The following is a 24,981-nucleotide window of genomic DNA, read 5'->3' on the forward strand; positions in this document are numbered from 1 at the left end:
AAACCCCGTCTCTACTCAAAATTACAAAAAATTAGCTGGGCACGGTGGTGCGTGCCTGTAATCCCAGCTACTCAGGAGGCTGAGGCAGGAGAATTGCCTGAACCCAGGAGGCGGAGGTTGCGGTGAGCCGAGATCGCGCCGTTGCACTCCAGCCTGGGTAACAAGAGCGAAACTCCGTCTCAAAAAAAAAGAAAAAAAACTGAGGCCGGGCACTGTGGGTTATGCCTGTAATCCCAGCACTTTGGGAGGTCGAGGTGGGTGGATCACCTGAGGTCAGGGGTTTGAGACCAGCCTGACCAATATGATAATACCCCATTTTACTAAAAGTACAAAAATTAGCCAGGCATGGTGACACGTGTCTGTAATCCCACCTACTTGGGAGGTTGAAGCAGGAAAATTGCTCGAACATGGGAGGCAGAGGTTGCAATGAGCCGAGATCAAGCCGCTGCACTCCAGCCTGGGTGACAGAGCAAAACTCCATCTCAAGAAAGAAAGAAAAAAGAAAATGAATTTAGGGGCAGCTGAGAAGAATCGAGGAGACACAGAGACTAAAGAGGACAGGCAGCCAGCTGGACAGTCATAGCCTCATCAAGCCCAAACATGCAGAGGCTGGCCTAGGGGGTGACACAGAAATGGCAGGGCATGGTGGCTCATGCCTGTAATTCCAGCATTTTAGGAGGCCTAGGTAAGCGGATCACTTGAGACCAGGAATTCAAGACCAGCCTGACCAATACGGTAAAACCCAGTCTCCACTAAAAATACAAAATTAGCCAGGCATGGTTGCAGGTGCCTGTAACTCCAGCTACTTGGGAGGCTGAGGCAGGAGAACTACTTGAGCCTGGGAGGTGGAGGTTGCAGTGAGCTGAGATCACACCATTGGACTACAGTCTGATCAGCAGAGTGACTCTGTCTCAGGGGGAAAACAAAAGACACATAGAGACAAATTGTATGCATAATTGTGAGTGAGTGTCTCTCCTTTTGGGGGCAATGTCAGGGGATTTCCAGAATCCGGGAGTGGTCACCGAGCATGTGGCTGAGAATTTTGGACAGCAGCAACATCCAGATGGACTTAGCAGAGGAATCAGGGATGTGCCTGGCTGGGGCATCAACAAAGCCGTCAATTCCAGCTGGCGATTCATGTTGATGCTATACATCCTGTATATGAATTCTCCCATCAGAAACTCTAGTTAGAAAGGCAAAGAAGAAAGAAAATCATGCTCCTATTCCCCAAAGTAGAGGGCAAGGAGGCGGGAAGGTGGAAGGGAACTCCCTGGTGCTACAGCCTGAATCTCCACTCGTGTTGCTGTCTTTTCCACTAGACTGTACTTCCAGAAGGGGCTGAGATGGGCACAATGCCAGCCCCTCCCTTCTCTCTAGAAGTATTCCCCAACCCTTACATTCACAGTAATTGCTTCTTTCTGCTCCTCTCTTTATTTGGAGGCAGGTTCTTGCTCAGTCATTTAGGCTGGAGGGCAGTGGTGTGATCATGGCTCACTGCAGCCTTGACCTCTTGGGCTCAGGTGATCATCTCCCTTCAGCCTCCTGAGTAGCCAGGACTATAGGTGTGCACCACCATTCCCGGCTAATTAAAAAAAAACAAAACTATTTTTTTTTCTGTAGAGACAGGGTCTTACTATGTTGCCAGGCTGGTCCCAAACTTTTGGGCACAAGCAATTCTCCCTTCTCGGCCTCCCAAAGTATTTGGTGTTACAGGTGTGAGATACCACACCTGGCCTCTTTCTGTTTCTTTAGAGTAGAGCCACCCTAGTATGCATCTCCAGCCCATAACTGCTCCCCAGCATTGTTATGTCTTTTAATTCTCTTTCAATCTCCAAGTTTGTTGGCTGGGTGAGTGCTCACACCTGTAGTGCTGATGTGATAGGATCATTTCAGTTCAGAGGTTTGAGACCAACCTGGATAAGACAGAGAAGCTCCCGTCTCTACCAAACCTAATTTTGTTTTTTTTTTAACTCCACCCAGGCTGCAGTGCAGTGGTGTGATCTCAGCTCACTGCCACCTTCGCTTCCTGGGTTCAAGCCATTCTTCTGCCTCATCCTCCCAAGTAGCTGAGATTACAGGCACATGGGACCATGCCCAGCTAATTTTTGTACTTTCAATAGAGCTGGGGTTTCACCACGTTGGCCTGGCTGTCCTCAAACTCCTGACCTCAGGTGATCTGCCCACCTCAGTCTCTCAAAGTGCAAAGATTGGGATCACAGGTGTAAACAATTCCTGGCCAAAAACTAAAATTAAAAAACATACACATCCTACAAGTTTCTCCTATCCCATTTCCACCCCCCCCCCCCCGCCCCGGACAGTCTTGCTCTGTCACCCAGGCCAGAGTGCAGTGGCACAATCTTAGCCCACTGCAACCTCCAACTCCTGGGTTCAAGTGATTTTCTTGCTTCAGCCTCCTGAATAGCTGGAATTACAGGCATGTGCTACCACACCTGGCTAATTTTTGTATTTTTGGTAGAGATGTTGTTTTTTCATGTTGGACAGGGTGGTCTCAAACTCCTGACCTTGTGATCTGCCCACCTTGGCCTCTCAATGTACTGGGATTACAGGCCTGAGCCACCTTGCCTGGCCTATTCCTTTTCCTTTCTATGGATTTTGGAAGAGTCCACATTGTTGGGCCTGTAGCATTTCTCAAAGTCTGGATTTCCCTGGTGAATGAACCCATTCTCTGTCTTTTGAATTTGTGGCATATTTGCAGCTGGATTCATGCTCACCCCATGAGATTAGAGTTTGATCATGTTGGCAAGATTCAGTGGGTGATGTGATTGATCTCTTTATTGGTGATGAATACTATCCTATTGTTTCTCTTATTTTGTCAATTTTTTAAATTAGTTTTTTAGAAATAGGTTTCTCATTTTGTCACCCAGGCTGGAGTGCAGTGACTCCACCATAGCTCCCTGAAGCCTCTAATTCCTGGGCTCAAGCAATCCACACACCTCAGCCTCCTGAGTAGCTGAGACCACAGGCCACCACACTCAACATTTTTTTCTTTTTTGAGGTGAAGTCTCGCTCTGTAGCCCAGGCAGGAGTACAGTGGCATGATCTCAGCTCATTGCAGACTCTGCCTCCCAGGTTAATGCAATTCTCCTGCCTCAGCACTCTGAGTAGGTGGAATTATAGGCACCTACCAGCACTCCCAGCTTATTTTCATATTTTTAGTAGAGACGGGCTTTCACCATGTCAGTCAGGCTGGTTTGGAACTCCTGACCTCAAGTTCACAGCCTCCACAAGTGCTAGGATTAGAGATGTGTGCCACCACACTGCACCTGGCCAATGCCCAGCATTTTCTTTTTTTAGACTGAGTGTTGTTTTCTCACCCAGGCTGGAGTGCAGTGGCGCAATCTCAGCTCGCTGCAATCTCCACCTCCTGGGTTCAAGCGATTCTGCTGCCTCAGCCTCCTGACTAGCTGGAATTACAGGCACCCGCCACCACGCCCAGCTAACTTTTGTATTTTTAGTAGAGATGGGGTTTTGTCATATTGGCCAGGCTGGTCTTGAACTGACCTAGTGATCCATCCACCTCAGCCTCCCAAAGTCCCGGAATTCCAGGCACGAGCCACCATGCCTGGTGCCTAATTCCTATTCACTGGTCATAGATGGGAGCTATGGAACCTTTCCCCATAATACATGCTGGCCCCATCAGAATATCAGGGTTCAGTCTCCTAAGAGATGTTTCTCTGTTTGTGCTGCACACCCAAATGCATCACAGTTCAATGTTAGAATATTTCCAGGAATTATAGTGACTACAGTCTAGATGGAAAAACACTGAAGGAGGAGTCAGCAGACCCCCAGACGCTTTTGACTCAGCCACTAACAACTTAATGTGGCCTTGGGGGGAAAAAAAGCTGTAGTGACCACACCTGTAATCCCAGTACTTTGGGAGGATTGCTTGAGCCCAGGAGTTTGAGAGCAGCCTGGGCAACATAGCAAGACCCCATCTTTACAAAAAATTTCAGAAGACTTTCCAGGTGTGGCAGTGCACCCTGTAGTTTCAGCTAATTGGGAGGCTAAAGTGGGAGGATCACTGGAGTCCCGGAGGTCAAAACTGCAGTGAGCCAAGATCATGCCACTGCACTCAAGCTTGGGTTCAAAGTGAGACACTGTCTCAGGAAAAAAAACCTGGAGCTTTTGTTTTCACATTTGTAAAAGGTAAATGATATTATCTCCTTCATGGAGTTACTGTGAGGATGGAAATACAGTTATTTCTTTTCCCTCTCCTTTTAGAAATACAAGGAGATAAGCATCATGGCCAGGTGAGGTAGCTCATGCCTGTGATCCCAGCACTTTGAGAGGCTGAGGCAGGTGGATCACATAAGGTCAGAAGTTCAAGACAAGCCTGGCCAACATGGTGAAACCCTGACTCCACTAAAACTACAGAAATTAGTTCAGCATGGTGGCATGTGCCTACAGTCTCAGCTACTCAGGAAGATGAGGCAAGAGAATGGTTTGAACCCGGGAGGTGGAGGTTGTAATGAGCCAAGATCATTCCACTGCACTCCAGCCTAAAAGACAGGCAGACTCCAACAAAACAAAACAAAACCCTGTGTGGTGCCTCATTCCTGTAAATCTCAGCACTTTGAGCGGCCGAGGTGAATGGATCACCTGAGGTCAGGAGTTTAAGACAGTCTGACCAACATGCAGAAACTCCATCTCTACTAAGAAAACAAAAATAGCCAAGCATGGTGGCGCGTGCCTGTAATCCCAGCTACTCAGGAGGCTGAGGCAGGAGATTCGCTTCCACCTGGAAAGCGGAGTTTGCAGTGAGCCGAGATTGCACTCCAGCATGGACAACGAGAAGGAAACTCCGTCTCAAAAATAAAAATAATAATTAGATAGGTATAGTGCACAAGACAATGTCAGGTGATACCTACGCCACAACTTAACACCACTTTGAGTCCGGACAGGCGACATAGGTCTCTGTGCCTCAGTTTTTCCACCTATCAGATAGGAATCATATGAGGAGGTACTCCTAAGGTGATTCTCAAGGCTAAATAATGTTACCCACGAACGTGCCTAGACCAGCACCTCCTGCATTTTAAATACTCTTCCCTTTTGGCTGTTGTCGTTACTGTTATTTTACTAACTGGAGTGATTTCTAGCCTGCAAAAAAGAATCCGAAATTTGTGAACAAGACCGTTACTCCTTACCAACTGATTAATAACCCCAATTTTTCTTTTTATTTTTTCCTTTATTATTATTTTTTTGTTTGAAAGAGATGGAAAGGGAACTTTTTATATATATTTATACATATAAATAAAATAGCGTTTTAGGTTTTGGGGTACATGTGAAGAACATGCAATATTGTTTCATAGGTACATATGTGGCAATGTGGTTTGCTGCCTTCCTCTCCATCACCTATATCTGGCATTTCTCCCCATGTTATTCCTCTCCAACTTCCCGCCCCACGCTGTCCCTCCCCTAGTTCTCCCCCACAGACCCCAGGGTGTGATGCTCCCCTCCCTGTGCCCATGTGTTCTCATTGTTCAACACCCACCTATAAGTGAGAACATTCGGTGTTTGATTTCCTGTTCTTGTGTCAGTTTGGTAAGAATGATGCTTTCCAGGTTCATCCATGTCCCTACAAAGGACACAAACTCATTGTCTTTTTATGGCTGCATAGTATTCCATGGTGCATATGTGCCACATTTTTCCTGTCCAGTCTACCATCGATGGATATTTGGGTTGTTTCCAAGACTTTGTTATTGTATATGGTGCCAAAATTAACATTTGTGTGCATGTGTCCTTATAGTAGAATGATTTATAATCTTTTGGATATATACCCAGCAATGGGATTGCTGGGTCAAATGGAATTTCTATTTCTAGGTCCTGGAGGAATCACCACACTGTCTTCCACAATGGTTGAACTAATTTACACTCCCACCAACAGTGTAAAAGTGTTCCTGTTTCTCCACATCCTCTCCAGCATCTGATGTCTCCTGATGTCTCCAGGTTTTTTAATGATCGCCATTCTAACTGGCATGAGATGGTATCTCATGTAGTTTTGATTTGCATTTCTCTAATGACCATAGATGATGGCGTTTTTTTATATGTTTATTGGCCTTATGTGTGTGTTTTGTAAAGTGTCTGTTCATATTCTTCGCTTACTTTTGAATGGGCTTGTTTTTTCTTGTAAATCTGTTTTAATTCTTTGTAGATTCTGGTTATTAGCCCTTTGTCAGATGGGTAGATAACAAAATATTTTTCCCATTCTGTTGGTTACCAGTTCAACTCTAATGATTGTTTCTTTTGCTGTGCAGAAGCTGTGGAGTTTGATTGGGTCCCATTTGTCTATTTTGGCCTTTGTTGCCAATGCTTTTGGTGTTTTAGTCATGCCTATGTCCTGAATGGTTTTGCATTGGTTTTCTTTTAGGATTTTTATGGTGTTAGGTCTTATGTTTAAGTCTTTAATCCATCTGGGGTTAATTTCAGTGTAAGGTGTCAGGAAGGGGTCTAGTTTCTGCTTTCTGCAAGGGACTAGCCAGTTTTCTCAACACCAATCATTAAACAGGGAATCCTTTTCCCATTGCTTATTTTTGTGAGGTTCATCAAAGATCAGATGGTTGTAGATGTGTGGCCTTGCCTCTGAGGCCTCTGTTCTGTTCCTTTGGTCTATATCTCTGTTTTGGTACCAATGCCATGCTCTTTTGATTACTGTAGGCTTGTAGTATAGTTTGAAGTCAGGTAGTGTGATGCCTCTAGCTTTGTTGTTTTTGCCTAGATTTGACTTGGCTATGTGGACTCTTTTGGTTCCATATGAAGTTTAAGGCGGTTTTTTCCAGTTCTGTGAAGAAGGCCATTGGTAGCTTGGTGGGGATAGTGTTGAATCTATAGATTACTTTGGGCAGTTTGGCCATTTTCATGATATTGATTCTTCCTAACCATGAGCATGGAATGTTTCTCCATCTGTTTGTGTCCTCTCTGATTTCGTTGAGCAGTGGTTTGTAGTTCTCCTTGAAGAGGTCCTTTCCGTTCCTTGTGAGTTGTATTTCTAGGCATTTTATTCTCTTGGTAGCAATTGTGAATGGCAGTTTGTTCTTGATTTGGCTTTCTTTAAGACTGTTATTGGTGTATAGGAATGCGTGTGATTTTTGCACATTTATTTTTTATCCTGAGACTTTGCTGAAGTTGCTTATCAGTTTCAGAAGAGGGCTGAGATAATGGGATCTTCTAGATATACCATCTGCAAATAGAGACAGTTAGGCTTCCTCCTTTCCTGTTTGAATACCCTTTATTTCTTTTTCTTGCCTGATTGCTCTGGGAAGAACTTCCAGTACTATATTGAATAGGGGTGGTGAGAGAGGGCATCCTTGTCTAGTGCCAGATTTCAAAGGGAATGCTTCCAGTTTTTTCCCATTCATTGTGATACTGGCTGTTAGTTTGTCATAAATAGCTTTTATTATTTTGAGATACATTCCATCAATACGTAGTTTATTGAGAGTTTTGCCTTCTTTGCGTCTATGGAGATAGTCCTGTGGTTTTTGTGATTGGTTCTGATTATGTGGTGAATTATTAGACTTGTGTATGTTGAACCAGCCTTGCATCCTACGATAAATTTTCTTTTCCTTTTTTTTTTTTTTCTTTCTTTGAAGGCAGAACCTCACAACCCCTCCCAGGCTCAAGTGATTCTTTCACTCAGTCTCGTGAGTAACTGTGATTACAGGCACCCACCACTAGGCCTGGCTAAGTTTTGTATTTTTTTTCATAGAGACAGGGTTTCACCATGTTGGCCAGGCTGGTCTCAATCTCCTGGCCTCAGGTGATCCACCCACGTAGGCGTCCCAAGTGCTTGTTTTACAGGCATGTGCCACTGCCCCACCACATAACCCCAGTTTCTTTTTACCAACTTTGATTACGGAACTTGGCACGACTTTCAGATTCCCATAATGTAAATTGTTCTCCCCAATTATAACTGCCAGTTTGTTTTTATCTAAGAAAAACAAAACAAGACAAATGAAAATTGAAATGCTGGTCATTTCTGTGGACAAAAAGATAAGTGTGGCCGGGTGCGGTGGCTGATGCCTGCAATTCCAGCACTTTGAGAGGCTGAGGTGGGCAGATCACTTGAAGCCAGGAGTCTGAGACCAGCCTGACCAACATGGTGAATCCCCCTCTCTATTAAAAATACAAAAATGAGCAAGGTGTTGTGGCATGCGCCTGTAGTCCCATCTACTCAGGAGGAGGAGGCAGGAGAATTGCTCAACCCAGGAGGCAGTTTGCAGTGAGCAGAAATTATGCCACTGCACTCCAGCCTGGGCAACAAGATCAGAATTCCATCTTAAAAAACAAAAAAAATGTAATGTGACTGCTATTTTCTTGTTATAATCACAGAGTTCATGTGGAAAAGCTAAGCAATATGAAAAAATACAGAGTTAAAGTTTTAAAAAATTACCTGACATTGGATCAGCAAACCTTTTTTCTTCTCTTGAGACAGACTAGGCCTTGCTGTTGCCCAGCTGGTGTGCAGTGGCACAATCACAGATGACAGCAGCCTCTACCTCCTGGGCTAACTCTGTGCTCCTGCCTCCCAAGGAACTGGGACTACAGGTACACACCCGTACACCCAGCTTTTTTTTTTTTTTTTTTAATTGTTTTTGTAGAGGTGAAGTCTCGCTATGTTGCCCAGGTTGGTCTTGAACTCCTGGCTTCAAGTGATCCTCCCACCTCGGCCTTCCAAAGTGCTGGGATTACAGGCATGACCTTATCTGGAGATTGGGTCGTTACAGAGGTCATCAAGTTAAAATGGGTCATGAAGGTGGGGCCCTGATTCCATATAACTGGTGTCCTTACTAAAAGAAAAAATTGTTGCCAGTAAAAGAAAAAGAAGGAATAAAGTATTATTTTCTTGAGACAGTCTTGTTTTTTCACCCAGGCTGGAGGGTAGTGGTGTGATCATAGCTCAATGCAGCCTCAAACTTTTGGGTTCAAGTGATCCTCCCACCTCAGCTTCCTGAGTAGCTGGACTATAGGTGTGTTCCACCATGACCAGCTAATTTTCTGTATTTTATGTAAAAATACATACCTGTATCTCACTGTGTTTCCCAGGCTGGTCTTGAACTTCTGGGCTCAAGCAATCCTGCCTCGGCTGCCCAAAGTGCTGGGATTTTAGGTGTGAGCCACTGTGTCTGCGCAAAGGTAAATTTGTACACAGACACAGACATGCATAGAAGGTCAATGTTCACTATAAGTCAAGGGATGCCTGAGCCAGGAGAGAGGCTGGGACAGCTTTTTCCCCAGAGCTTCCAGGGAGAGCCCAGCTGCAGACACCTGACTTTACACTTCCGGCCTCCCAACTGGGAGACAACAACTTTTTATTTATTTTATTGATTTATTGAGACAGGGTCTTGCTCTGCCACCCAGGCTGGAGTGCAGTGGCATGATGTCAGCTGACCGCAGCCTCATTCTCCCTGGTTCAAGAAATCCTCCCACCACAGCCTGCAGAGTAGCTTGGGATTACAGGCACATGCAACCATGCCTGGCTAATATATATATATTTTTTTTCTGAGATGGATTCTTGCTCTGTCCCCCAGTCTGGAATAAAGTGGTGCGATCTCAGCTTACTGCAGCCTCCACCTTCTGGGTTCAAGCAGTTCTCCTGCCTCAGCCTCCTGAGTAGCTAGGATTACAGATGCGCAACACCACACCCAGCTAATTTTTGTATTTTTTGTAGAGACAGGGTTTCACCATGTTGGCCACGCAGGTCTCGAACTCCTGACCTCATGATTTGCCTACCTCAGCCTTGCAAAGTGTTAGGATTACAGGTATGAGCCACCACTGCCAGCCTTGTATTCTTTCAGTAGAGATGGGGTTTCATCCTATTGGTCTGGCTAGTCTCGAACTCCTGACCTCAAGACATCTTCTCATCCTTCCCAAAGTACAGGGATTAGAGACATGAGCCATGGCATCTGGCCTGAGACAACACATTTGTCTTGTTCTCAGCCACTTAGTTTGTGGCACTTTGTTACAGCATCCCCAGCAAAGTTATACCCAAAATCTTCTAACATTTCATTGTTAGAAGACACAGAAGCTCATGCCCTCGGTCACTCATGAATGTGTAATTAGGTTTTAGCCAGGAATAGAGGCTCATGCCTGTAATCCCAACACTTTGGGAGGCTGAGATGGGAGGATCCCTTGAAGCCCAGAGTTTGAGGCCAGCCTGGCCAACATGGTGAGATCCCATCTCCACACACACACAAATATTAGTTGAGCATGGTGGCATGCACCTGTAATCCCAGCTACTCAGGAGGCTGAGGTGGGAGGACTGCTTGAGGCTGGAAGTAAGAGGCTGCAGTGAGCTATGATTGTACCATTGCACTGTAGCCTGGATGACACAGGAAGTCCATCTCTCTTAAAAAAAAGGGGGAAGGGGTTTGATTTTGTGTTTTTGTTATAGTTACTGTTGTTTTTTGAGATGGAGTCTCATGCTCTGCCCAGGCTGGAGTACAGCGGTTCAATCTCAGCTCACTGCAACTTTTACCTCCTGTATTGAAGTGATTCTTTGACCTGAGCCTCCTGAGTAGCTGGGATTACAGGTGTGCACCACCACACCAGGCTCATTTTTATATTTTTAGTTGAGATGGGGGTCTCACCATGTTTGCCAGTCTGGTCTTAGACTCCTGATCTCAGGAGATCCACACACCTTGGCCTCCCCAAGTGCTAGAATTAGAGATGTGGTTCACTGAGCCCAGTAGATTTCATGTTTTGGCTGGGTTGGTTCTGGCAGGTGTATGGTTAATACACCAGGTCTAAATATTTCCTGGCTATCGGTGGCTTGGGCACCCACTGACAGAATGTTGTGGGTGGTGATATTGGCTTCAAACATGGATGAAAACAAGATCTGGTCTTTTTTTTTTCACCCAGATGATGTTGACCAGTTGACCTAGGAAATAAAAGGACAGGTACATGAGGCCATGTGTACATCCTGGGAAAGGGGATGCCAACTGCTGGGACCCCAGCCCACCTGGCCAGTGGCTCTTCAATGTTAGTTACAGCTTTTGAGAGTTCACTATTCAAAGAAGGATGAATCAAAGAAAGTACAGGGCTGGGGCACAATTCTGTTAAACATGACAAAGAATATGCTTTGGTTCAAGAAAACCCATGGCCAGGCATGGTGGTTCACGCCTGTAATCACAGCACTTTAGAAAACTGAGGTGGGAGGATCACCAGAGGTCAGGAGTTCAAGGCCATCATGACCAACATAGTGAAACCCCATCTCTACTAAAAATACAAAAATTAGCCAGGTGTGGTGGCATATACCTGTAGTCCCAGCTACTCGAGAGGCTGAGGCCAGAGAATCCCAGGAGGTGGAGGTTGCAGTGAGTCGATACCACACCATTGTACTCCAGCCTGGTTGACAGAGCGAGACTCCATCTAAAAAATAAAAGGAAAAATAAAATGAGAAAACCAGGCATGGGGGTGCATGCCTGTAATCCCAGCACTTTGGGAGGCTGAGGCAGGCAGATCACCTGAGGTCAGGGGTTCAAGACCAGCCTCGCCAACATGGTGAAACACCATCTCTGCTAAAGGTACAAAAAGTGGCATGGTGGCAGGAACCTGTAATCCCAGCTACTTGGGAGGCTGAGGCAGGAGAATCGCTTGAGCCAAGGAGCAGAGGTTGCTGTGAGCCACAATCGTAGCATTTTGAGAGGCTGAAGTGGGCGGATCACCTGAAGTCAGCAGGTCGAGACCAACCTGGCCCACTGGTGAAACCCCGACTCTAATAAAAATACAAAAATTAGCTGGGTGTGGTGGTAGGAGCCTATAAGCTGAGTTACTTGGGAGGCTGAGGCAAGAGAATTGCTTGAACCCAGGAGGTGGAGGTTGCAGTGAGCTGAGATCATGTCCCTGCACTCCAGCCTGGGCAATAGAGCAAGGTTCTGTCTTTAAAAAAACAAAAACAAAAACAAAAAAGGCAAGCCAGTTACAATGGCTTATCCCTATAATCCCAGAACTTTGGGAGGCCAAGGTGGAAAGATCACTTGAGGCTAGGAGTCCCAGGTAAACTGGGCAACATAGCAGTACCCCATCTCTACAAAACATTTTTTAAAAAATTAGGCACAGTGGCATGTGCCTGTAGTGTCCGCTACTCAGGAGGTGGAGGCAAGAGGATTGCTGGAGCCCAGGAGGTGGAGGCTGCAGTGAGCCATGCTTGTGCCACTGCACTCCAGCCTGGGTGACAGAGTGAGACCCTGTCTCTCAAAAAAAATAATTCAGAATAGAGAAAGGTATGAATTTTAAGTTCAAGCATGCCATGTCTCAAATTTCCTTCAGAAGTCTTGATGCATGCCCCAAGAACTCTGCATTCATTTCCCAGCGCTGCCTTAACAATGTATCCTAAGCATTGTGGCTTCAACCACAGAGATTTATTCTCACAGTTCTGGAGGCCAGGAGTCTAAAATCAAGATTTTTTTTATTGTTTGTTTTTCTTGTGAAAGCTTTGAGGGAGGATTTGTCCCAGATCTCGCTCATGGATTCTCAGAGCCTCCAGAGTTCCTTGGCTTGTAGGTGGTCTTCTGTCTCTGTCTTGACATTGTCCTCTCTTTGTAGGTGCCTTTGTCCACACATCCCCTTTTTATAAGGACAACAGGCACAAGGGATTAGGATTCACCCTCATGACCTCAGCTTATCTCGATCACATGTGAAGAGACTATTTACAAATAAGGTCGCATCCACAGACCCTGTGGCATAGGGCTTCAGCATCTTTCTGGAAGACACAGGACAACGCATAATGCTATAGATTTGCAAATATTTTTAGTTGGAGTTTCTGGGTTTTCTTTTTTCTTTTTTCGTGTCAGATAGGTGATGTGATGATACTGTAACAAGTTTTGAGGAAGGCACATATCATAAAATAGCCTGATAACCCAATTGTCATGCTTAGCTTTCGGTTTTTTAATTTTGATTTTAGTTTTTCTTGAGGCAGGGTCTTGCTGCATTACTCAGGCTGGAGGGCAGTGGTGCAATGATGGCTCACTGCAGCCTCGACTTCCTGGGCTCCAGTGATCTTCCCACCTCAGCCTCCCAAAGTGCTAGGATTATGGGAATGAGCCACCACCCCCAGCTGTTTCCTATTTTTTGTTTGTACGTTGTTCATTTTACTCAAAAACACACCTTTGCAGCTGGGCATGCTGGCTCATGCCTGTAGTTTTCAGCACTTTTGGAGGCCGAGGCAGGTGAATCGCTTGAGGTTCAAGACCAGCCTGGCCAACATGGTATAACACCTTCTCTACTAAAAATACAAAATGAGCTGGACATGGTGGTGCATACCTGTAATCCCAGTGAATCGGGAAGCTTAGGCAGGAGAACCACTTGAACCCTGGAGGCGGAGGTTGCAGTGAGCCAAGTTCATACTACTGCACTCCAGACTGGGTGGCAGAGCAAGACTCTAACTCAAAAAAAGAAACATACACACACATACACTCACAGACAACCCTACCTTGGCAATCTTTTTATATATAAGCATTCACTGGTACAATTTAAATTCTATGGCAGATTTCATTTAGATTAATACAATCTAAATACTATTCTATTAAGATCTACAACTAAAAAGAATAGGCCATGCATTTAAATGATTCAAAGTTCAAAAACTATGAAAGACTATAGAACTGAGTCTCCCATATGGCAGCCAGTGGCGAATGTGTTTATCGAAATCTGAGGCCGGATATGGTGGCTCATGCCTGTAATCCCAGCACATTCGGAGGCCGAGTCGGGTGGCTCACCTGAGGTCAGGAGTTTGAGAGCAGCCTGACCAACATAGTGAAACCCCATGTCTACTAAAAACACAAAAGGTAGCCGGATGTGGTGGTGAGCCCCTGTAACCCTATGTACTTGGGAAGCTGAGGCAGGAGAACTGCTTGAACCTGGAGGACAGAGGTTGCGATTAGCCAAGATCATGCAACTTCACTCCAGCCTGGGCAACGGAGCGAGACTCCATTTCAAAAAAGAAAAAAAAATCTAAATGAATTAACATTAAAGAAAATAAAGGATTTGGTTTTTTGGCTGCCTAGGCCAAATTTCAGGTGCTCCACAGCTGCAGATGGCCCAGAAATATGGTCCTCATTGCAAAAAGTTCTATTGGTTGGTGTTGGTGCAGCCTTAAAGCCACTCTCCCACCTTTCCTCAAAACCAACCACTGTTAGGGTGTTTTTGGTGATTCCTTTCCGAGATGATCTATGCACAATCAGCACGTGGACTTAATATATCCACCTAAAAAAATCAGCATCTCCCGTGTAGTTCGAATGACCATGTACTAGTCCATGGAATGGAATGTATTCAGCTAGTTTCATAATGAAGTGCTCTTGAGTTTTTCCCAGGTTTCCTGTTACAATTATTCTGTGGTGAACACCATTCTCTCTGCAGAGTAAATTCTTAACAGTGGAATTCCCTGGCCACAAGGTTTATGTTTTTCTTATTTCTTTTCTTTTTCTTCCTTTGTTTTTTCTTTTCTTTTCTTTCTCTCCCTCCCTCTATTCCCTCTTTTTTCCTCTTCCTAATTCTTTTCTTTCCTTTCCCTCCTCTCTTCCCCCACTTTTCTCTTTCTTTTAGAAGGTCTTATATTTAATGGCATAATCCTAAATCACTGCAGCCTTGAACCCCTGGGCCCAAGCGATCCTCTTGCCTCAGCCTCCCACGTAGCAGGGTCTAAAACCTGTGCCCCCATGCCTTTCTATTATTTTGTTTTCTTTTTTGTGGAGATGTGTCTTACTATGTTGTCCAGGCTCATTTTTATTTTAGTAGGTGCTTTTCAAGGGATCTTATTCAAAGGTACCTAAATAGAACTTAGTCACTTGAAGCCCTTGTTATTGTGTTGAAATTTTGTGTCTGTCTTTTCCATCCTGGGGAGATTTAAAACTTGTATCTTCTTTTTAAGCAGATCAGTGACTTCAAAATTGTACAAATGTTGTGAGGCAAGGCGGAAGGATCACATGAAATCAGGAATTTGGGACCAGGCTGGCCAAGAATGTGAAACCCTGTTTCTACCAAAATTACAAAACTTACCTGACCATGGTGGTAGAAAATGCCTTTAGGCCCAGCTTCTCAGGAGGCTGAGACAGGCGAGTTGCTTGAATCTGGAAAATGGAGGTTGCAGTGAGTCAAGATGATGCCACTGCACTCCAGCCAGGTACAAATAGCAGCTTTAGACTTGATCCCGCCAGGCATGATCACTGGGCACCTTTAGCAGTGGATCATTGATTCTGCCTTAGTTTCCAGTGTCTTCTCAGGCCTGAAGTGGAGCATCTGAAGCCGGACTGAATGTCTTGCTGCATAAATACTCTCTCCACTTCCACCTGTGCCATCAGCCTGGGTGAAGACTCATGTCAGGGGAGAGCCATCTTCCTCCTAAAGCCCCACCTGTCTGATGGCTGAGAATTCTGCCTTATTTTCAGAACTCCCAGGGGCCCTTGAACGTCTTGTTATTTGCTAAATGTGCCAGCACAGATTGCCTGTACCTCCCCTTGGACCTTCGGGCTGCTCCCTATAGAGCTGTCTGAAGCCTGGAAATGTTTATTTGCCTTTGGAGAAATTCTATTTCCATCTGCCCCAGACTCATCAAAATTATAGTAAGAGCCAGCGCACTAACTTTCTGGAGCCTGTTCCAGCAGACAGGAGGTCTCTTTTTCAAGTCCTCTTTGTAACTCCATATAAGATGAGGAAACTGAGGCAGATAAGTTCATGAATACAAAGTGCCAGAGCTTGGGTTTAACCTCGAATCCCTGGACCCAGGGGTTCGAGGCCTGGGTTCAACCTTAAAGTTTGTGGGATTTAAGGTTGGTGTTGGAAGTGTTCTGTTTGGCACCCCCTACCCCTGTGTGTGTGGGTTGGGTCCTGGGTTGCCTGCAGAGCCCGTTAACGCCTGCTGACCTGACGCATTTGTGACTAGTGTTGTCTTTAACTGTAAAATGTTGTGGTTTGGGAGAGAAATTCTGTGCTCACCCTGTTCACGTGCACCCTGAGGAAGCTCTGACACCACCATGCAGCCTCTGATACACACTGGAGAAAGCTGGAGCTAGGATGTGCTTGTCAGCAGGAAGAGCTGTGAGCATCTACATTCACCTGTAGACATATTTGTACACATACATTTATATACACACATCCATATATATACGTCTTTATATACATCCACACCCACGTCTATATAACCACACATTCATACACATGTCTACATAGAGACACTTCCATGTACATATCACTGTACACACACATCCATATCCACACATTCATACACACATGTGTGTATTTTGGTATATCTGTATACATACACATCTACACACATCCATGTACAGATACTTCTGTAGTGACGGTCTGATAACAGCTAGTATTGTTTTGACATATTTTGGGTGAACTGACTAGCTAGCGGTTATCAGAGTGGTGTGTGGGGTCTGTCTGTAGGTTGGCAGGGTTATCAAACATGGTATTTGTAGTTGCTCATGGCTTTTCTAGAGGATCTTCCATGTGGGGCCTTGGAGTGTAGTGAGCTGTCCCTGTGGCTTGCCTGTCAGTGTCTGTTCCAGTGACCAACAAAGTTCTTGCTTCACAGGCCTCAAGGACTTTGGATTGTACTGTAAGAAATGCTAGTATGCCATCATTGGACGTGTCTGGTCACCACGTGGAGCTCAGTTGCCAGCGGTGGGATGAAAGCTGGGAGAGCCAGAAGGATGTTGCAGGCAGACAGGCTCGATAACCAGGGCTGGAGCTGGTGTTCAGTGGAGGTGGCAGATGGGGTTGACTCTAGTCACATTCCATAGCGATGGTCGACTGCGTTCCTGATGGATCCAACGAGGGGATTGTCAAGGAGAGAAGAGGCATCCTCTGTGTTTATGTCTGAGTTGATAACACAGGTTTCTAATTTTGAGAAATCCGGAGTTTAAAAAATTGGGGAAGGCCTGGGCATAGTGGTTCACACCTGTAATCTCAGCACTTTGGGTGGCCAAGGCGGGTGGATCACTTGGGCTCAGGAGTTTGAGACCAGCCTTGCCAACATGGTGAAACCCTGTCTCTACTAAAAATACAAAAAGTATCTGGGCATGTGGTGTGCGTCTGTCATCCCAGCTACTTGGGAGGCTGAGGCAGGAGAATCATTTGAACTCGGGAGATGAAGGTTGCAGTGGACCTGGATCCTACCACTGCACTCCAGCCTGGGTGACAGAGTGAGAATCCGTCTCAGGAAAAATCAAAAACTGGGGAGGAATTGGCATAGAAAGCCATTAGCTGTGCTATCTTCTGCCCTCTCTCTGGTCCCAGCTTGTGTGATCATGGCTGGGCTTGCTGTCCAAGCCTGTCATTCCAGGTGACACCAAGGCCTTTTCAGGGCTAGAGTGACTCGCAGCCACCTATGTTTGGCAAGGCTGAGTGGTTCTAGGCACAGCTGGAGATGAAACTGATGATGGGGACAGCCCAGTCATCTTTACGGGGAACCTCACGCAGGTGGGCAGCAAGCTGGCCTCTTTGCATCACTGAGCTATCTGCTGAGTGACAAAGCCCATGTGATAGGTAGGAGATGAAACCCCTTGTGCCGTCTCCTTCGTGGCCAGGCTAGGGTGGGGGCCAAATGCCACCTGATGGTCCTTATCACCCCAGCCTCTCAATATCAACATCCCATCTAAGGACAGACGCAGGCTCAGTGTGAGCTGCCAGAACTTCCCAAAACCTCCAACCTTTCTGACCAACCTTAAAATAGCAGATTTTGGGTTCTTCTTATTCTCACCCACGATAAGAACCACATGTAACATTTTGACCTAAAATACACAGGGCATTTAAAACACACAGGCTGAACAGATGCTGGCACTGTGCCAGAGCCAGGGTGGTGACACCTGGGTGTGCCACTTATGTGTTCTGAAAGATTCCAAGGGAAGGGCAGGGGCTGGGGCTGGGGAACTTGGAGTGGTGGCTGTTGACCACCTCATGTGGGTGTTTGGGAGTCATAACAGCTGGCCCATTTCCACCTGTGTGTTCTGGATGACCTTCAGTGTTGCAGAAGCAGAAGCTTCAGAAGGTGAAATTTACCCAATGACCCACGATGTGTGGTTACTTCCTTTGTTATTTGTCCTATTTGATTTTGTTTTATTCTACTTTTTTTTAAAGACATTCTCACAGTGTTGCTCAGACTGGATGCAATGGTGCAATCTTGGCTCACTGCAGCCTCTGCCTCCTGGGTTCAAGCGATTCTCCTGCCTCAGTCTCCCGAGTAGCTGGGATTACAGGTGCCCACCACCATACCTGGTTATTTATTTATTTATTTGTATTTTTGTAGAGACGGGGTTTCACTCTGTTGGCCAGGCTGGTCTGAAACTCCTGACCTTAAGAAATCTGCCTGCCTTGGCCTCCCAAAGTGCTGGGATTACAGGCATGAGCCACTGTGCCCAGCCTCATTCTACTTTATCCCTGGGCCAAGCACAGTGTCCCACATCTATAATCCCAGCACTTTGGGAAGCCAAGGCAAGAGAATTGCTTGAGCCCAGGAGTTCAAGACCAGCCTGGGAAACATACTGAGACCCCTGTTTCTACAGAAAAAAAAATGTGTGTACACACACACACACACACACACACACGCACACATTAGCCAAGGTGGTGGCACATGTCTGTAGTAGTAGCTACTTGGGAGGCTGAAGTGAAAGGTTTGATTGAACCTGGGAGGTCAAGGCTGCAGTGAGCCGTGATCAGGCCTGTCCATGGGCTGTTGTGCAGAGCACAGGTGTTGACTCTTCAAGGAGCCCCCCAACCCCAAGGCCTCTGGGATATCCGGAGTTTCCTTTTTGCCTGGGGCTGGGGGTGTTGGTCCCTGGGGGCTGACCCTTTCACCTGCCTGCTCTCTGTCCCTGCAGCACTGCTGGAAAGGAAGGAGGAGGATGGATGCTGGGTGGCCACCCTGGATGCAGGGCTGTTCATGCCAGGGATGGCAGGGCTGCATGCCCTTGGCCTGCTGCAGCAGCAGGGCTGGCTGTGGACCAACTCCCTGAGGATCCAGTACAGCTTCCTGGGTAAGGCACTGAGTGCCTGGCTGTGGGGCAGGTGGAGGTGGCAGGGCCTGCCCTGTTTCCTGTGGCTGTGGCTCTGTGAGCTAAGATATGTTGTCACCAAAGGATTTTCCATTAGTTACTCTGTGGGCTCTGAGTAGGACTTAGTACCTGCTCATTAAAGAAAAAAAAAAAAAAAGGTGTATCTGTTGAGGGGATATTCATCCATCTCTTAAGACCTCTCTATGGACAGGTTTTAATGGAGTGACAGGTGAAGAAGACCACAGGGCTGGGAGGACACAGCTGAGGCCAGGCGGGGCTGGGCCCTCCTCCTCTTGGAGCCCTGGTGGAGGGCTGCCTGGCAGAGGAGGGCAGGGGTGCCTTCATCAATCCTCACAGCTCAGGCAAAGTAGCCAGCGCACCAGTGCAGCACTGGCCAGATGCTGCAGACAGAAAGTGGCTCAGACAGTGCCTACCGGCTAGAGCTGGGTCACAAGCACCACTGCACACAGATCGTGGCCTTTAGCCAGAAGGTGGGTGTCCAGGCCAGTTGGGATGTCCAGAGAGAGCACCAGAGCCTGGAAAGTGGTGATCTGAGTACCCTGAGCTCATCCACAAAGAGATGAACTTGCTCCCAATAGCATAGGCATATAGGAATGGATCCAGGGCTGGCACTTCAGCCTCAGTCATGTCTATTCATCCAGGGTTGCTTCAGCTCAGGAGGCAGAGGTTGCAATGAGTCAAGAATGTGCCACTGCACTCCAGCCTGGGCAACAGAGTGGGATCTTATCTCTAAAATAAACAATAAGTTAAAAAAAAAAATGCCAGCCGCAGTGGCTCATGCTTGTAATCCAGCACTTTGGGAGGCTGAGGCGGGCAGATCACGATGTCAGGAGTTCAAGACCAGCCTGGCCAACATGCCGAAATTCTATCTCTGCTAAAAATATAAAAATTAGCCAGGCCTAGTTGTGGGTGTCTGTAATCCCAGCTTCTCTGGAGGCTGAGGCTGAGGCTGGAGAATCTCTCGAATTGGAGGCGAGCTGTGGGAAGCACCGGGACAAGAGCAGCAACAAGAGGCATCTCCGTGTCAGCCAGACCTTCAATAATAACTCAGGGACCCACCCTGAGCAGTTACTTCATGGAGGTAAGCCTGGTCACTGCAGCAGAGCCATGCCCTGTGAGTCCAGCGTAGACGGTGGGAGCTAGGGAATCCCTTATGGCCCTCTGGCCGTGGCTGTAAGGATGCAGGCAGCTGAAACTCAGCCTTGGTGACTCCCTTTTGTATCTCCAGCCCCATGTCCCCAGGGGTAAGAAACCCTTGTCACAGTGCCAAGGACTGGAAGGAGGGCTTGAGAAATACAGATTTCTAACCGTAAAAATGCATTTTGAAAACAGAAGTTCATTTTTAGTTTTTCCCAGAGTGAAGGTTCTTTTGCTGAATTAGGAATGATGATGTGCTCAGCAGCTGAACAGGTGGTAGTTCTTCTACAGCACACATTTAACCTTGTACATTTTTTTTTTCCTTTTCACTTCCAGTCCTGCGAATGGCGGTGGTTTATTTTTTTGAGATGGAGTCTCGCTGTGTCACCAGACTGGAGCGCAGTGGCATGATCTCGGCTCACTGCAACCTCTGTCTCCCATATTCAAGCGATTCTCCTGCCTCAGCCTCCCAAGTAGCTGGGACTACAGGCATGCACCACAATGCCTGGCTCATTTTTGTATTTTTAGTAGAGATAGGGTTTCACCATCTTGGCCAGGATGGTCTTGATTTTTTGACCTCGTGATCTGCCCGCCTCAGCCTCCCAAAGTGCTGGGATTATAAGTGTGAGCCACCATGCCTGACCCAGCCTTCTTTTTTTCATGAGCTTCTGTCTTATTCTTACAAGGTCTCCCAGCTAATATCCCTTATGCCTCCTGCCTCAGTTTCTTCAGTCTTCTGCCTGCTTTCTTTTGAGTATACAGCCTTGTTTCTGTGAAGCTCACTGCCACAGGGTCTCTTTCTGGTTCCATGATGAGCTTTTTGTGAACATGTGGTCGTTAAACGCTCACAGCGGCTGCCCTGACTGCCCTCCTGGCAGGACTAGGAACTTCTGACCTCTCCACCATCCGGGGCTAAGACCTTGCCCAATGTTGGGGTGGGCATCCCTCTGACTGGCACCTGAATGTCACCTCCATGGCCTCTCTGCTGTGCCAGAGTCCCATGGCCACCCACAGGGCAGTGAATTTGAAAGAGTGCTCCAGGACTCGGCACACTGTGCTGTTTGCGGCTGTCATTGACTACAGTGAGAGGAGGCAGGAGTGTTGGCACAGGGAAGGGGGCCGGGGTGGAGTCCAGGGTGAACCAGGGCCAGCACCTAGTGTCCTCTTCCAGTCCCTGCACCTTCACACGGGACGCACTTGGCTGTCCCGGCACTATATCACCCAGGGTGTTTGGTGGGGCTAATTGGCAGGTGCTGCTTGCCTCAGAGCACACTGTCAGACTCCTAGGAGGCAAGCAAGGGTCTGGCATAAACCATGTTTGTACAAACAGTTCAGGTGCAGAGTGCCTCATATCACTTCTAGGATTGGTGGGAACCCTCCCCCAATCCAAGTTCCCAGACAAGCTATGAGCAGGCCAGGCAGAGGCAGCTCGGGTCTGCTGTGACGACTTACCCACAATCTCCAGTGCCTGCTGCTCTGTCCCTTCTCCCCCACTCCCCCCACCATCTTAATCCCAGGAAGAGGCCCTATCTCCTTGAGGCCTGGGCTGGGCCTCTGAGCTGCCCAGAGGCCACATGGTGGGTGTTGGCTGCCAGTCGCAGGGCCCCTGGCCACACTGAAGGACTCCTACCTGGAAGTGATGCTGCGGCCCCTGGAGGTGGTGTGGTGGGAGCAGGCAGAGGAGGCCATGTGGTGGCTACATGCCTGGGTGCCTGGGATGGGGTGCCAGGCAACCGGAGTTTCAGGCCCATTAGGGTGATCCTGGGGGCCATAAAAGGCACCCTGGAGCTGGTGAATGAAAGCAAGGATGGGGCGTGGCTGGCAGTTGAGGATGACCGAGACAGCTCTCACTGTCCCCTCCCTTTCCAGGTGGCCCACCAGATGCTGTCCTGGGCTGAGGCCACGTTCTCACTGGCACTGAAGAGGCTCTGCAAACCCCTGCTGGACCTGTATGGCCTCACAGCCAGGTAACGCTCAGTTGGGAGTGTTGCATCCAGCGTTCTTGCCACGTATCAGGTGCAATGCTGAATGCTGATACGCTCTGACTCACTACTTTGTCCGCCCTGCACAGAGGCTTCTTCACTCCCCATTCCACAGGAGAGGAAGCTGGGGTTTCTTCCTCACTCCACAGAGACCTCGTGAGCACAGTCCCAGTGCAGGCAGGATTTTAGGAGCTGCTGCGGAGGAATGCAGTGGGCAAGGCTGACCTCTGCCTTCAGGAAGCTCAGTTTTACTCAGAGAAAGACACGAAGCCCAAGAAGTCCTTTACAGCAGTGTGCACAGCTCCCTGCAGAGAGCCTGAGAGTCACCTCTTAAGCAGGCCATTCCGCTGTGTCATATTTCCTTGCTTTTGCTTTGTAATCATCTTTGTTTTTTGAGATGGAGTCTTGCTCTGTCTCAGTGGTGTGATCTCAGCTCATTGCAACCTCTGCCTCCTCTGTTCAAGTGATGCTCCTGCCTCAGCCCTCCGAGTTGCTGGGACTACAGGTGTGTGCACTACTGCACCTGGCTAATTTTTTGCATTTTTAGTACAGACAGGGTTTTGCTACTCCAGGCTGGTCTCAAACTCCTGACCTTCAGTGATGCAAACTTTTTGGCCTTCCAAAGTGTTGGGATTACAGTCATGAGCTACCACTCCCTGCCTATTGTGTAATCTTTTAAACACATAAAAGCCCTTCTTGCAGGCCGTGCAGAAGCCGGCTACAGGCTGCGTGTGGCCCACTGTTCATTATTTACCACTACTGAGCCATACCTTAGGTGGCAAATGCTTGAGATGGAACATTGGTGAGATGGTGAGCTGGGGATCCTATGGTGTGGCCATGGCCAGCTTTGAGGAGAAGGTACAGTTCAAGCAAGAGCCACGGGGCCAGTGTGGAAAGAGAGCTCCAGGTGGGGGCTCCACTGCACAGAGGCCTGGGAGAGGGATGTGCCTGGCCTGTTTGTTTTTGGGAAGGAGTCTCATTCTCTGTCACCCAGGCTGGAGTGCTGTGGTGTGATCTCAGCTCACTGCAACCTCTCTCAAATTCAAATGATTCTCCTGCCCCAGCCTCCCAAGTAGCTGGGATTACAGGCATTCACCACCATACCAGGTTAATTTTTGTATGTTTAGTAGAGATGGGGTTTCACTATATTAGCCAGGCTGGTCTCAGAATCCTGGGCTCCAGAGACTTGGTGCTGGGATTATGGGCATGAGCCACCGTGCCTGGCCTGTTTGAATAGCAAGGTGGTGGGGCTGATGTGACTGGGAAATTCCAAGGGTAGGGGATGATGGAAGGACTCTGGCTTCTGCTCTGACCTAGGAAGGATGTGATCACCCTTTCACTTCAAAAGGCCCCTTTGGTTCCTGTGCTGAGAACACAGGGGTGGTGGATAGAAATGGGGAACCCAGTCTAGAGCAGGGGCCTGGGGACCAAATATCCTTTTTCCTCACAGCCATGAGGCCCACCAGGAACCAGGCTATAGGCAAGGGGGCCGCCCCTTTCTTTCATGCTGGTGGCCTTGCAGAGCGTCTGGACTTTGGCTCTGCCTTTTCCTGGGATTCCTCTGCATCGGCTCTGTGTGCCTCAGTTTCCCCAGCTGTAGAATAGGGACTAGACCCACATCATGGGGAAAAGGCTTCATGTAATACAAGTTCCTGCTCCTGCCGCCTTGTGGTCGGAATGTAGGCTGAGGAAGGGAAGAGCTCCCAGGGCAGTGCTTTGGTTTGGTTGAAGAATCACCTGCCTGGTTATTTGCCTACCTGGTGAGTGGGATCTCGTGGGGATGCCAAAAAATGAATTCAGCTGGCAGCGAGGGTGTTGAAGCTGCTTCCTGCCTCAAGCTGCAATGTCTCTGGGCTCCCTAAAAGGTAAGTGAGTCTATCTGCTCGTCTCCCTCACTGGCCCATCAACAACAGAGTGTGCAATGTTCTTCTTCCCACTCCACCCCCACATGAGCCGAGATCTCCCTGAACTATAGAAATGTCCTAGAGCTGTCGGTCGGGCACACTGGCTCATGCCTGTAATCCCAGCACTTTGGGCAGATCGCTTGAGGTTGGGAGTTGGAGACCAGCCTGGCCAACATGGTGAAACCGTGACTCTACTAAAAATTCAAAAATCAGCCAGGCATGGCAGTGAGTGCATATAATTCCAGCTACTCTGGAGGCTGAGAAAGGAGAATCACTTAAACCCAGGAAGCAGAGGTAGCAGAGGGAGATTGTACCACTATACCCGAGCTTGGGAAACAGAATGAGATTCTGTCTCAAAAAAAAAAAAAAAAAAAAAAAAACTACACCTTTTAGCTCCTATCCTTGGCATCCACACACACAGGCCTCATGCTGCCCAAAACCCAGGGGGCAGATCAGACAGGACATAAGACATCTGTGTCATCAAAATAGGGCAGCTTGTTTCTGTCCCAGTGTCACCCCCCCACCTCTGCTGTCATGCCAGCCTCTGTGTTCCTCCACCTCATTATGAAGTTTTCTAGAACAAGGACAGCCCTCCCCAAGAGGCACCCCAATGCTCTCCATGGCAGAGCTTTTCCTGTAGACCTGTGAGCTCCCCCTCTGCAGCCAAAGGAAGCACGGCTCAGCCAGGCACAGCGGCTTGTCCTATGCATTCCCTTTAGGAACTATTACTACTGCTGCTGCTGCCTGGGGGTGATGTGGCCTGGGTGACTACCTGATGGAGAAGCTGCTGTGGCCACTCCGACAGCTGTCCAGGGCCAACATGCTGGCCGAGTTGTACCGGCTCAGATGCCGCCTGCTGCAGGGTCTCTGGGAGTATGAGTCCTGCCCTGGGTTATGCCACCCTCCTCTTTGGGAGCCCCCTGCCCCATG

At 47.8% G+C, this 24,981-nt stretch overlaps 1 long non-coding RNA gene and 1 pseudogene across 4 annotated transcripts in view; one reads left to right on the forward strand and one right to left on the reverse strand.

The window, feature by feature from the left end:
- Positions 1-24,981, forward strand: part of LOC144580391 (uncharacterized) — an 88,307-nt gene that overhangs the window by 36,106 nt on the left and 27,220 nt on the right. For all 4 annotated transcript variants that reach the window (XR_013529837.1, XR_013529838.1, XR_013529835.1 and 1 more), the window contains exon 2: positions 22,035-22,132. This is a non-coding gene — a long non-coding RNA (uncharacterized LOC144580391). The remainder of the gene's footprint in view (positions 1-22,034; positions 22,133-24,981) is intronic.
- On the reverse strand, positions 12,804-12,901 carry LOC118149624 (small nucleolar RNA U13; annotated as a pseudogene).

This window comes from Callithrix jacchus, chromosome 19, assembly GCF_049354715.1.
Source record: "Callithrix jacchus isolate 240 chromosome 19, calJac240_pri, whole genome shotgun sequence".
In the NCBI taxonomy this organism is placed as follows: Eukaryota; Metazoa; Chordata; class Mammalia; order Primates; family Cebidae; genus Callithrix; species Callithrix jacchus.